Source organism: Euwallacea fornicatus, chromosome 15, assembly GCF_040115645.1.
Source record: "Euwallacea fornicatus isolate EFF26 chromosome 15, ASM4011564v1, whole genome shotgun sequence".
NCBI classification, from domain to species: Eukaryota; Metazoa; Arthropoda; class Insecta; order Coleoptera; family Curculionidae; genus Euwallacea; species Euwallacea fornicatus.
The window spans coordinates 3,432,713-3,445,935 of record NC_089555.1 but is presented as its reverse complement, the minus strand read 5'-3'; positions in this window follow the sequence as shown (position 1 = coordinate 3,445,935).

Here is a 13,223-nt window from a genome sequence, read left to right as displayed (position 1 = left end):
AAATGCGGTGAATTCTCTAAATCCAGTCCTGTATTGGATATTACAAAGGCGACCCCCCAAACAGGAATATCGCCCTTATTATAGCGGTCCTGCGAATACATATAGATTCAAGGCAGAGGAAGGACCCGCTTTGCCGTATCTACAAAGTAGTAATGACCCTATAATATCGGGGACTAGCAATTTTTTTTGTTCCACGACTTTTTATCTGGGCTGCCCATGTTGTGATAATATCCTTGACTGAAAGATTCAATTTTCTGCTGGTTAACTTCGGCTTTATTTCAATTTATTCTGAATTGTTATGTATGTTTCTCGATGAAATGGTGAACACATTTTCCGTGCTTTTTAGTACGGTTTGATCGAAGTCGAAGAGTAACTTTCAAATTAATTCCTTGTTATTTCACTTGTTTCCTTTTAACTGCAGTATCTTTGTGCTCCTTCGGATTCATTACCTAAAAGGAAGGAACTTTTCAATAAATCCCCCGAAAGGTATTTTAATTCCGTTGAAATTCCTCTCGTCGCAATTCAAAGGGAAGATTGACAAAGAGAATTCATTTCGACCGCCGTCTCTAAACAAAGAGTATCAAACAAACGAAACGGGCCGTTGGAAAAGTGTCATTGTAGGAATGCAATAGCAGATCAAGATTGGATTTTCCAGGGGGGTCGACATCGCTAGTCTAATCTCGACCTCGCACTCGACCGACGACACTCCCTATGCGCCCTCGCCACCCCCCTTTTTTGCCGCCCCACTGATTCCTACTTTCAATGCTAAGAAATCCTTTATTGTACAACTCTCGTATCTCCTAGGGCTCTTCATTATAAACATAATCCAGAACAAAAACATTTGCTTAGATCGAAAAGCGATCCAATTTGGCCGCACCAAATCAGATTATGTATAAGGCATCTTCTATATTGCAGCTCCTGAAATTGGATATTCGTTTTTCTTTTGATCTCGACTACACATTTGAGAATTTCTTGCGGAAAGCAATCGCCTTTTGGTTATAAATATTGGAGTCCAATAAAAGTTGTTACTTCTGGATTCCCGTCAGACCTCGGGACATCAAAGGGACCGTATACAAGCTACGAATAGGGTGGCAATAAATAAGTCACGACGCTTGTTTTCTCTTATTTGAAATAAGCAGGGAAATATATTGTTAAAAACTAAAGAAATACTTTTTTAAATCGAGAGATTTGTATTCTTGAAGGGAGCTCCATTGGACCCTCATCAAATTGCCCATAAACCGCGAACTATTTTTGACATTTCGAGAGGGCGAAGCCCCCCTCATCGTTTTTAGAATGAAAATTGAGTCAGGTTTACGGGGCGCTGGGGACCTGCCTGTGTGTCCAATGCTGACCAATGAATAAGGAATAAGGGAAACGCTAGATTATATTTTCCTCCTTCCAAATTGCTTGAAACACTTCCAACTATAAACTTTAACATTTTATCTTTACTCACAGCATTAGAGGGAATTTTACACCTGAAGAAACGGACTAAAAGCAATAACGTAACAAGCGAGCAGGTTCAATGGGGGAGCACAAAAGTCTGGATCTTTTGTACGTTGACGCCAAAAAATTCAGGATATTTAGTTCTTTTAATTTATCTGCTTCAGTGATTCCGAATTCCTGCAGGAAAGCAGAGTAAAGGGCAGATGAGTGTGAAACTTTCAACTAACGGCGATTTTTTATCCCCTCAAAATATCACAGATCTGGCAAACACACCGCTGAGTTGACTCCGTACAGGGTTGGTCCGTGTATTTAGATGACGCCCACTACTTTTATTACATATAAAAAAAAGTTTTACGCCTTAAGCTATTGTCGAGGTATTTAAGGCTTAATTAAATACCTTAACAAGTATGTTTTCCATTAGAATCCACAATTCTATATAGGCAATAGTTGCGAGTAAGGTAGTTGGTCTTATTTTTGAACGCTTGAAAGTTTGTGGGAAAATGGAACCTCAAGATATTCCTAAAGTTAAAGAAACTGTACCTGGAGAAAGTATCACGAAAAATAGAAAATCGCCGCTAACAAAACACGCTAAAGAAATTTGATGGTATTGAATTTATTTGACCTTTTACCATTCAACGAGAGCTTTGACACTATAATGAGAAGATGTGTTTACCTATAGAAACTGAGTCGGAAGGATCGAAGTGTACATGAAAAGTAAATGTAAAATAACTCAAATGTTGTCATATGAATTTGATTTGTTTACAAGTCATGACGTAAATAAAACTAAAACATAAAATTTTTAAAATTCATAAATTTTATAAGGAACTTCATAATTTAAAAATTTAATTATCATAACGTTCCGTATATAAATGTTTAAAAATATCACCATTTACTTCCAAACTTTTTGTGCTTCGCCTATGAAGAGCATTCGTTGCGCTCCTAATTGTTTCATGTCTTTCTTTCATATCAGCTGCAGCATTCCTAATACGCTGAATTAGTGCATCTCGAGTGTCCACTTTTACTCTGATTCACCTCATATATAAACCAGCCCGGCAAACAATAGTCTAATGGTGTAAGGTCTGGAAATCTTGGAGGTCAACTAATATAACCGCGACCAATTCAACATCCTGGGAATCTTTCGTTCAAATGTTTCTTAACCTGTCGAGTGAACTATGCAGAAGCTCCATCGTGCTAATGGTACATGTGATTTCGAATGTTTAAAGGAACATTCTCTAGAAGTCCCTGTAATTAATTTTGACTAAAATTCAAGTAGTTTGTTCCTGTGAGGCGATTCTTCAAAATAAAATGACTAATTAAAACATTCTTAATCATACCATACCACACATTTACCGCAAACTTATGTTGAAAATTTTCTACACTCGATTGTTGCTAATGCTTGATACAACACTATGATTATTATTGGTATATCCACAAAATTCCCTACCTTTAGCACAATCTATCGGTTTTAGATGCTGTCATCTCCATACATGACATGCATATAAACATTACTCATGGAATATGTTTATAACATTTTTTTGTGGAATGCCTAATTGAGTAGTAATTTTTCGAGAGCTGGTCGTTGCATCTCCGTTTAGTAGCTCTAGAATATCTTCTACTATTTCCAAGTTTCGTTCGCTAGATCATCCAAAAGATATGTACGCACTGGAAAACTTTCCGATGTTGTACAAATTGTTGAAAACGCGGGTAAATACGTTTTTGGAGAGATCACTTTTATGTGGAAATCTTCCATGATATTCTTTAGCAGCAGCTTTAGTATTTCCATTACAAAAACCATAAACAAACACCACATTTGCATATTCTAAATTCGAATAAATGTTTGGTATTTTGGAATACACTGATTGAACTCAAATCAGTACCAGTACCGCTAATAATAAAGATATTTTTATGGTAAATAGACCGCTAGTTAAAAAAATACGTATGCGCTATAACAAATGAAAATCGAATAACAACATTTAAGTTTTTTTACATTTATTTTTCAGATACAATACGCTCCTGAAATTTGGCACAATCTTCCTGACTTACCCTGTATACTTTTTAAGTCAGAAAATACAGGTTTATTTGCCTTTTATAAAATATATAGGGTGTTCCATTATAAATTTATCGGCTTTAAGTTCTTTTTTTACTTTGCAATAATCAACATGTATGTTGTGATACGTAATATTTTCTGGCGATTTAGATTAAATCCTACAACTTTTGTATTTAAAGTTTTAGTCCTTTTTTTTAATAATAAAAGTTGCAGACGTTGTTTTAATATAATGCTTTCGTAAAGTATGAAAAATCCTCGGATACGTTGATTTAGTTTGTAAAAAATATATTTTTTTAATATTGGTCATATTGATGATGTCATCGGTCATTTTTTTAAGTGACAACTCCCGTTTTTTTATTCAAAATATTAAAGGGCATATTTTTTTAGTTTAAACCATGAAAAAAAATTAGGAAGTTACATAAGAAATTTTTTTAGAAAAATAGCATTGAAATAAGAAAACCAATAATTTTACCTTTTGAGTGTATAAGTATTTGTGTAGTACTTACCATTTAGATTTCTTTAATAAAAATAGCTAAGCTAACCGAAAAGGAAAGAATTGAGATCCTCTGCATGATCGGATTTGAGATGAGGCGTGTATCCAAACAGAATTTGCAGAATTATTTAATACGATCATCTTGATCCGTAACCAGTTCACTAAAGCACAATTTCAAAAATTGAAAAAAAGTTTTGAGCGTTTGGACGTGTCTGAGATTTAAGATTCTCGATATCAGAAGACGAAGAAATTAATATTTTGATTGCAGATTCATGATCGACATTCCACAATAAACGACGTTCCATCTCTATTTAATAGGGATATTTTCATTATGCACAAAATATTTAGAAAGAATAAGTACTATGCGTATAAAGTGCAATTAATTCATGAGCTCTCCGAAGATTATTTAAATAATCGAAATCCGTTTTGCTAACAAATGCTAGAACTCTACAACAATAATGAAACTTCTGTAATTTTTTTTTCTAATGCAGCCATAGTTACTTTAAATGGCCACGTTAACCGGGAAAACTGTCGTTATTGGGCTTGTAATGATCCCTGTTGAACGATGTGTTTTCATACCCAACACCCTCAATAAGTCAATGTTTGATGTGCCCCAGTACGGACTAGGATTATGGGCCCTTATTTTTTGAACGGTGCGCAAACTGGAGAACGATATTTAAGTTTTCTATTTCAACAAGATGGAGCTCTTTTCCATTATGCAGCACCTGTGCGAGCATATTTAAACGAATCGTTTCTAAATCGCTGGATAAGACGAAGAGGAGGTATCAAGTGGCCAGCTCGTTCACCTGAACTGACACCACTCGACTATTTTTGTGGGAATATTTAAAAAGCAATGTGTAACTCCATTAAGCTCTCAAATTTTGACTATTTACAAATACGAATTCCTGAAGAAATACGACTTATAACTCCAGACGTCATCGACAATGGTCAAAAGGAATTTATTTTTCATCTTATTTATTGTCAGGCAGCGAATGGAGCTCAGTTTGAACATCGTATCTGCCAATTTGCTTTTCATTTTTGTAAATTTAGTAAGTTACACCAATGTTATTTTTTGAAAAAATATTTCTTGTAACCTCCTAATTTTTTACGGTTTATTATTCCAAAAATATACTCTTTAACGTTTCGAATAAAAAAACGGAAGTTGTCATAAAAAATGGCCAATGACGTCACATCTCGGACAGTGATGACGCCATCAATATAATCAAGATTAAAAAATAATAATTTTTTAAAAGCTCAATGGACGTGTTCGAGAATTTTTCCAAAACATGTTTGCATTAACATTAATGATGTTATTCCATGCTTTATGAAAGCATTGTATAAGGACCAACCCTGTGTATACAATGCCATATGACGTGTGATATTGGCCATTTGATGTTCGGCTTTTCCGCCATTGGTATATTCGAGAGCTTTCATGATACTAAAACTGCACCTGAAACAGGTGACTACAAACAATTTATATTAATCTAGAAAACATTTGAGCTTTGAGGAACATCTCAGATCCGTGCTATCTCCCCCCAGCAAATGCTCCTGCACATTGCACTTTTATGTCTTTCTAAAAACATTTATCTATCTGCTCCCTAACACCCCTCCTCACCCTCACACAACCCCATGTGAACATCACTCCTTTAAATTGAGGTTAAAAAAAAGTTCATTTTAGGGTGAATTTCAGGCGATAAACCACCTTCCATGTCCGTAATCTGAAATATGCCGGATTAGCATAAGGGAGGCTTCGCAGGATGCTGGTCAAGGCCCCCTTGCAGAGGGATGATTCATCATGGGGTGAGTGAATACATTAGAGCGTTTAGGCTTAGGAACGTAGCCAAATTAACGACATGGGGGCAGTAACCTTGCATTCGGCATTAGAATGCCCCAGCACAATAATAACTCTGGATGAAATTGAGTATTGAATGGAAACCCCTTAAGAATGGTCGGCGTTATTAATGCAAAGTGGGGTGGATTTGTTTATTATATTGGGAGATTCCATATAAATGGGATAAGCAAATATATTCAAAACGAGAATATCTACAACAAAATTTTCGAATGAAGTTTTTGATATATTCGAGAATTCAATCTCTTATGCTGTCTTTTTTTCAAGGTCATCTTCACCTGTCATTCATTTTTGAATTCATTTCTATGTATGTTTAGGTTTAGTCTAAACTGTAATCAGACATTTCTTTATTGGCACTCAACTAACCTGGAAAATAATTTTATTACGATTTTGTTTATGTTAAGTATAAGTTTAAAAATTTAAGGTTACATTTTTAGTTACTTTGATCTTAGACTTAAAGACACGCGTTTGGTCTTGTCAAATTTCTCATAATAATTATATCAAGAAGTTATCAATGTTCATAAATCGTAACGCACTCTCTACTACGCCCATGTACTTAACTACTTTTTACCCATATGCCCGGCTAAGCAAATTTGAGTATCCATATCCATCCATCCAGTTTCAGTATCATGGCTGCGCTGCTCATTATGCCAGCAACGTTAGAGAACTTTTAAATTAACATTTTCCATGAAGATAGATTAGGGCGTCGTACTGCAGTTAATTGGCCAACCCGATCACCAGATTTGTCTTCACTAGATTTTTTTTCGTGGACACATTTGAAACATATCGCTTATGATCAAGTGCCAACTTCAGCTGAAGACGCGAAATTTTGGATCATAAACGCTTGACGAAACATCACAATTAATTAGACATCCTGAAAATTTTCACTACAAATGAGGTTTCCACGGAAAAACATCCCGGTAACTTTTCCGATGTTGTTGACTGAACACTGCATGTGCCAAATGACACCTATTACTCCGGTCACGTGTCCTACCTGTCAGATGGAAATTTATACGGCAATTATTTTAGATGGGCTTCCAATGGCGATGGCCACCCTGCGGCATATGGCTCGTGCCCCTTCATTTGGTTTTGATAGATTTATTTGCCGCGATTATGCCATAAGGTAGGAAGGTCTTAATTAGGTAATTCAGTGGGTATATACCGACACGTATATCTCTGGATCTTTTATCCAATCCTGCCCCCGTACATAGCCTAATCCCCTGCTGAGTGAAGAGAGCGCCTCTATTTATCTGGACGCCAGAAAGCATTATTTTAAAAAGTTTTATATATCCGGGTGCGACGAGGGGCATCAATAATATGAACGTGCCCGGGGTTCTGCATCATTTTTTCATAGTTTTTCTCAGTGGAAATGTTGGGGGAATATCCGGGATATTGTCGAATATATCAGCGCGGATTTGCGGACTTCATTCCCAAACTTTATAATCCGTGAACAACTTTAGAATGCATGGGGGTGGATTTTTGCTGCGTCCACGACTGTCGAGGAATTAAACCACAATACGCAATCGGTGATCTCTTAACTTTAATGGTTACTCGATAATCAAGTAGTCCACCGGCGACGTCCACCTTGAAGCTAATGAGCCTTCGTTAGTCAATTGTGTTGCTGACAAAGCCGCCTCATCTCGAGTTGAATGTTAAACAGGGCGCCGAATTGTTCTCCTTCGAGGTTCTCATCAAACCAACCTGAAGAAATAATTTCGTTTAGTTTCTTTGGTCATTCGACACGCTAAATGAATAATTATGAAAATGGCCACGGAGGTAACTTCATATTTATTCGGTATGCAGAGACATAGGGCAACCACGTAGGGACGTTCCGAAGCACATCTTGACAGAAACAAACAATGCTGCCGGGAGGGACAAAGGCCGAGCAACATTTCATCATATTATATATCGCATTATAGAAATTTTTGCAAGGGGTAGCGATTGAAAGGGATGTGGGGAGACAAAAAGGGTAGCGGCGGACGAAAGCGGAAACACGTCTCGAGGGGTCGTGTCGGGCGGGGGAGGGGGCTCGTGCGGCGCATAAGGAACGAAGGGATGCAAAAAGGGCTCGAAGAGTGAGAGTTGTCACGCACAGGGTTTGATTGGACTGCCCTTACGCTCCTTCTGATCGATAACAACGTTGTCACTATCACGTAGTTTAGAGCACATATTCGCGAAATCCATCGCGGAGGGACAACGTTTTGAAATTGTCCTTCGCCTCTTGGCACAATTTTGGTTATCTCCAGAATAAACTCGAAAAATCTCAAACCACCTTAACATGTTAATTTAGGGTCGAAAAATGAAATTTGGCAACACACTCGATATTGAGAGATTCACCCTCAGTCTGGCTGCAGCGCGTGGACCGTTCGTGCAGGTGGGGTAAGGGGGATGAGGGGTGGTTGCGGACCCCATAGCTGACAAACGGGGGGCGCGTGGTGTAAAAGAGCTGATGCCTTAACTTGATGCGAGTTTTATTGCCGGCCTTAATGAATGAACGGCCTTCGCAACGAAACGCAGAAACAATTTCAAAAACCTTTAAGACTAGAGGTGATATTTTAAAATAATACAGTTAAGAAGGGCGACAGGGTCGGGGGAATGTAGCCATTTGGGGGGGAGGGGGAGGGGAAATAAAAACGGAGCGCAGTGTATCATATCTAGGGAAGCCAAGTGCACGGAGACGGGGCCAATTTTCAAATTCAATTTACGTGGAACAAAGCGCCTCCCCGAGCCACCCCTTCCTTTTGTTTTGTATTCAGTCATAGCCGTAGGTGGCAATTTGTGAGCTTTTTGGATAGCTCTTTTCGAGGGATGATCAGGTTAGCTCGGGTTAAATTCGGATATTTCAGGTTAAAATATCAGTGATAATTCAGTAGGTTTGAAGGAAACGTTTTAGACACGGAAACTCGGTTTGCAGTTTGACAGCTTCCGTCAAACAACGTCATTGCTGACTATGCCATACGTGGTCAATAAACAAAAGAACAAAGTATCGTTGCCATTTATTTAGGCTTAAAATGTAGGGCTTTTTTAGAATTACTTAGGAAACGCTGTAATTCTATTTTTGGCCAATTCTCCCGACAATATATACCTGTCATGGCATTCTTTTTCTTTCTGGTAGGTGCGCCACTGAATATTTTGCTTTTCCTGCGTAATATCTTACCGTCTAAATTTCCCAGGTCTTATAAAATATTGCTGAGGCCCCGGCGGCGGGAAGTTTCAACTTTTTTCACAAATAAAACTTGAAATACTAAATTTGGTTTATTTGTACTGTTTTAAGTTTGCTTATTTCTCCAGCAGCTCTTCTTCGTTATGCAACTTTAATAAAAGACCATCTGTGGAATTAAGGAATAGGAATACTTTCTTTTCGACACTTTTGTGTGAAATTGCTTTTTCTGTTTAAATTTTATTTCTGAATGATGCTCTGAAATTTTATTTTTAAAAATTCTGGGAACACCAAAAACATGGGATTTGAATTGGATGGAAAAGTTTGGATCAGTGCTTTATGGGGAAGAGGACAGTAGCGGGTCTTAAATATTCAGGTTTATTTTTAATTTTCTTGCTTAATGTACAGGCTGTAAGATACGCATGGTGTTTCTTTAATAAAACATTCTGTATATTATCTACAAATTTTTTCAAACGTGAATACTTTGAAAAGAATTAATCATCCTAATAGGACATATTCCATGAAATAATCGTTGAATTTCACGACGAACTCAAAAATGCAATGATAAGAATATATCAAGCGTTTCCCATATTATTTATTACATTTGAACATCACCAATACCACCGTTGTAGCACCCTGTATGTTTTGAAAGAAGCACAGTAAACCGGTCAATCCTTATATTATAATTTAAGATGGTCCTTATCTTTCAGCATATGCAGTCATCAATAATAATCCTATATGTCTCTCCAACATTTTATTATTTGCATTTTTAAGTTATTTCTAAGAATAAAAATTCGTTTTCACATGACTAATCAATAAAATGAGATTTTCAGCAAAATTTATTCAGAAAACGTATATTTCAAATATAAAATATCAATTTTTGTGACAACTTACTACAACTTTTGCTGGAAGAGTTTTTTCTTAAACTAAAGAGTGGGAGAAGCTTTTAATGTCAGTTCAAAAAATGTAGTTTTTTCGACATTAGCTAAGCACAAAACTAGAACTTAATACCTTATTAGAAAGGTCTTTTAGCAGGTTACGTTAGTATGACACAGAAACCGCTAGGTGGCGCTATTTGAAAGCCATGGTAATTTTTCAAGTTATTTCGAAAAGTTCAGATTGAAAGGTATAATTTTTGTTGCACCATTCGAACGAACGTTAATTTCTATTCAGTATAGTCAAAATCCTGTGCAAATATTTTTTCGTAGTAGTAAATTATGACAATTTGAAAAAATAATTTTCTTACGGATAAAGTAAACAAGCCTCGCTTATGAATCAAGTAGGACGTGAACGCATCTGTACTCGTCAACGTCACATATTTGAAACAAATGAATAACCATTTCACTTAACGTCATATTTGTGGATAAAATCATTTTATTGATGTTTTTGTTTATTTTATTATATGTTTTCCTTGGCGGGCAAGTTCACTACATCTTACGTATTTGAATTTTTATTTATAGAGTAGATTAAGAGACCTATTTCTTCAAAGTAGTGCGATTACAGAAGAAGACGTAAAAAATAGGATCTCAAATACTGTAGTATCAATTACGTTAGGAGATATCCACACTGCAGTTCGAATTTCCAATTCTTTAGTCTAAAAAAAACATTTTTTTATACAAAAGATATGGAAAATCGTTTTAAAAATCGTCGTTTTACGTCTAAAATATACGTTTTTCGGAAAAATTTGACAAAAAATAGCATTTTATTCGAAAGTCATGTAACAATGCCCTCTAGGGGTATAGTTACTAACTTGAAAATACGTTCCAGAGATTTCTAATGACTGATTTAGTCATAATATTTTTTTCTCAAGACTCCATAATAAGTAGTTCCCCAGATATAGCCGACGTCCTCCCTTATTTGAACATCCTGTACGTAATGATATGTGTCCACCTTGTAAGTCAAAACGGAAAAGAGATATTTCAACCCGGTTGGTGCAAGCTTATAAAAGAGTAAGACTACTTGTGCGATGTTATTTTTGCCTATTTTTTATTTTCTAACCCCCCCTCCTTCTCCTCCTCCTCACAAAACCGAAACAATTTAAAGCAGAAAAATGGGGTTTCATCATGAGATTTTAAAAAGCACCGAAATAACGTCCGTTACATACTAAAACAACAATATATCGAAACCGATAAGCCCAAAAAAAAAAAAGTGTAGAATGATGAGTCACTCAAGTATTTCATCAGTACTGAACTGAGAAGATCTAGAACTGCTACAATTAACTAGGAAGAGGGGCATTAATAAACAAAATGAATCTCTTTTTGCCTATTTTATGTTTAATTGCTTTGCGGCTCTGGTCAAAGCCAACCTGTGTTCGTGATCGAAGTAATTACCATAAAACTTACAATAAAAATTTACAATGAGGGAATTTAAAAGGCAATTTTTTCTGCTCAAGTCTAATGTGTCTATTAGAATACACCCATATTAAAAATACTATAAAGATTTCGAATCTAATTAAGCAATGTTCGCTTGCAAATTGCATGCTACATAATATCACTCCGGCTAATTTAAGAGGTTAATGATTCCTTATATAGCAGTTTTATAACGCGGTTACTAAAATAATTATAATGATTACTATTCATTCGGGTGAGCACCACTTTTTTTTCATGTTTTGACTGTTTTATATGGTTTTAATTAGACTTCTATGTACCGTTATTTCTTCCATTACAGTGGTGTAATTAGCGGTGTCACTGTCCAAGTATTAATCATGAAAAGGGCCCAAAAAGCTACAATTTATTATATCATATTTAACTTTCCATCCCGATATTCCCAAACCGATGCGGAATTTATAAAGAATGATAAATGGCCCTTCTCCATCCTAACTTGACTTACACATTATCAATTTTTTCCCCGATTTACTTACAGGCGCCTCCGCTTTCCGGGCTTGAAAGGCCCGGATTTTGCAAAATCATCTTCTATAGAGAGAAGATGAGCTTAAAAAGTGTCGATTTGGCTTGTTTTTGACTGCATTATACGTGATTTATTATCCCTTCAAGCATGTATGGGCGTTTTTCCCGTCGAGGAAAATGGCCTGGGAGTTGAGGGATGGAAACTTCGCCATGGCACAATCGTCCTAAAAATTAACTTAAATCGAGTGATTTAATAGTATCAAGAAATTGAAATCTCTGCTGCAGCGACCCTGTCGATGGCAGCAAAATGGAGCCGTAATTGGCTTCAACTTTTAATCGTTCAATCACGCTTTTCCCCTCGAGCAGGAGCGAATTTACAATTTAAAATAGGGTGGAAATGCCGAGTCGGTATTGGCCAAGAAAATTCTCCCTTAAGGTACGGGCTTGCGCCATCTCATTCAAAAAGGGTATTTTACATACATAACTCGGCGCTTTTTTATTGGAAGGGGCGATTTACATACATAAAAGGGGTGCAAAGGCAGGAGAAGGGGTGGCCGATTTTTTCAGTTTATACTCTGCATAGGGTTAGGATTTTTATGTTTCGAAAGGGTACGAGGTTAGTGAAAGGGTTGGTGTGACAGTGTCTGGTGAAGGATATTTTTTGGTCCCATACATGGGGTACGTATTGACTTTTTGAAGTTCTATCGGCAGTCTCAAGTTCATAGAAGACTTCGAAAAATTTCCGATGGTACATAATAGTTATTTTCCCGTTCGCGTGCGATGATGCTACGTCACGGTCGCACACTCCGAAGCGTGCTTGCTGTCTTCGAGATCGAGGTTCCGATTTTCGATTCAAGACTCAATTGAGGTGAATAAGAGCCCTTTTTGAACTACTGCGAAGTTTCTCCTCAGCAAAACGCATAAGAAGCATTTTAAATTTGAACACATGCAAATATTTTTCGAGTTATTTTACTCTCGCAGAAAGACCCTTCAACGTGAGACAGAAAATCGATTGTCGATGGCCGCAATCTATCACTCGTAACAATTTTATTCCAATAATTATGATAACGCCCCTCGTTTCCTGACACTCGAATAAATCATACATTTCCACCAGGAGGAAACCTCGGTCCTGCATGATTTCCTGCAGATCGAACCTTGGGGACTGCGGGGAGCTTGTCCGGAATCCTCGTAGGACCTCAACCCCCGGTTTTCCATCAAAATGGGGCCCCCCCTGTGGACCTACGCTTTGAATGCCCTTTCTGGTGCTCCTTAGACGATTTGTCGCTTATTGTTTTCACTGGTGATTTTCGGATTGGGACTATGATGGATCGAGCACCAGGAAAACTCGGTTCCTCGAATAAAACTCCTTTAAAGGGCATTTCACG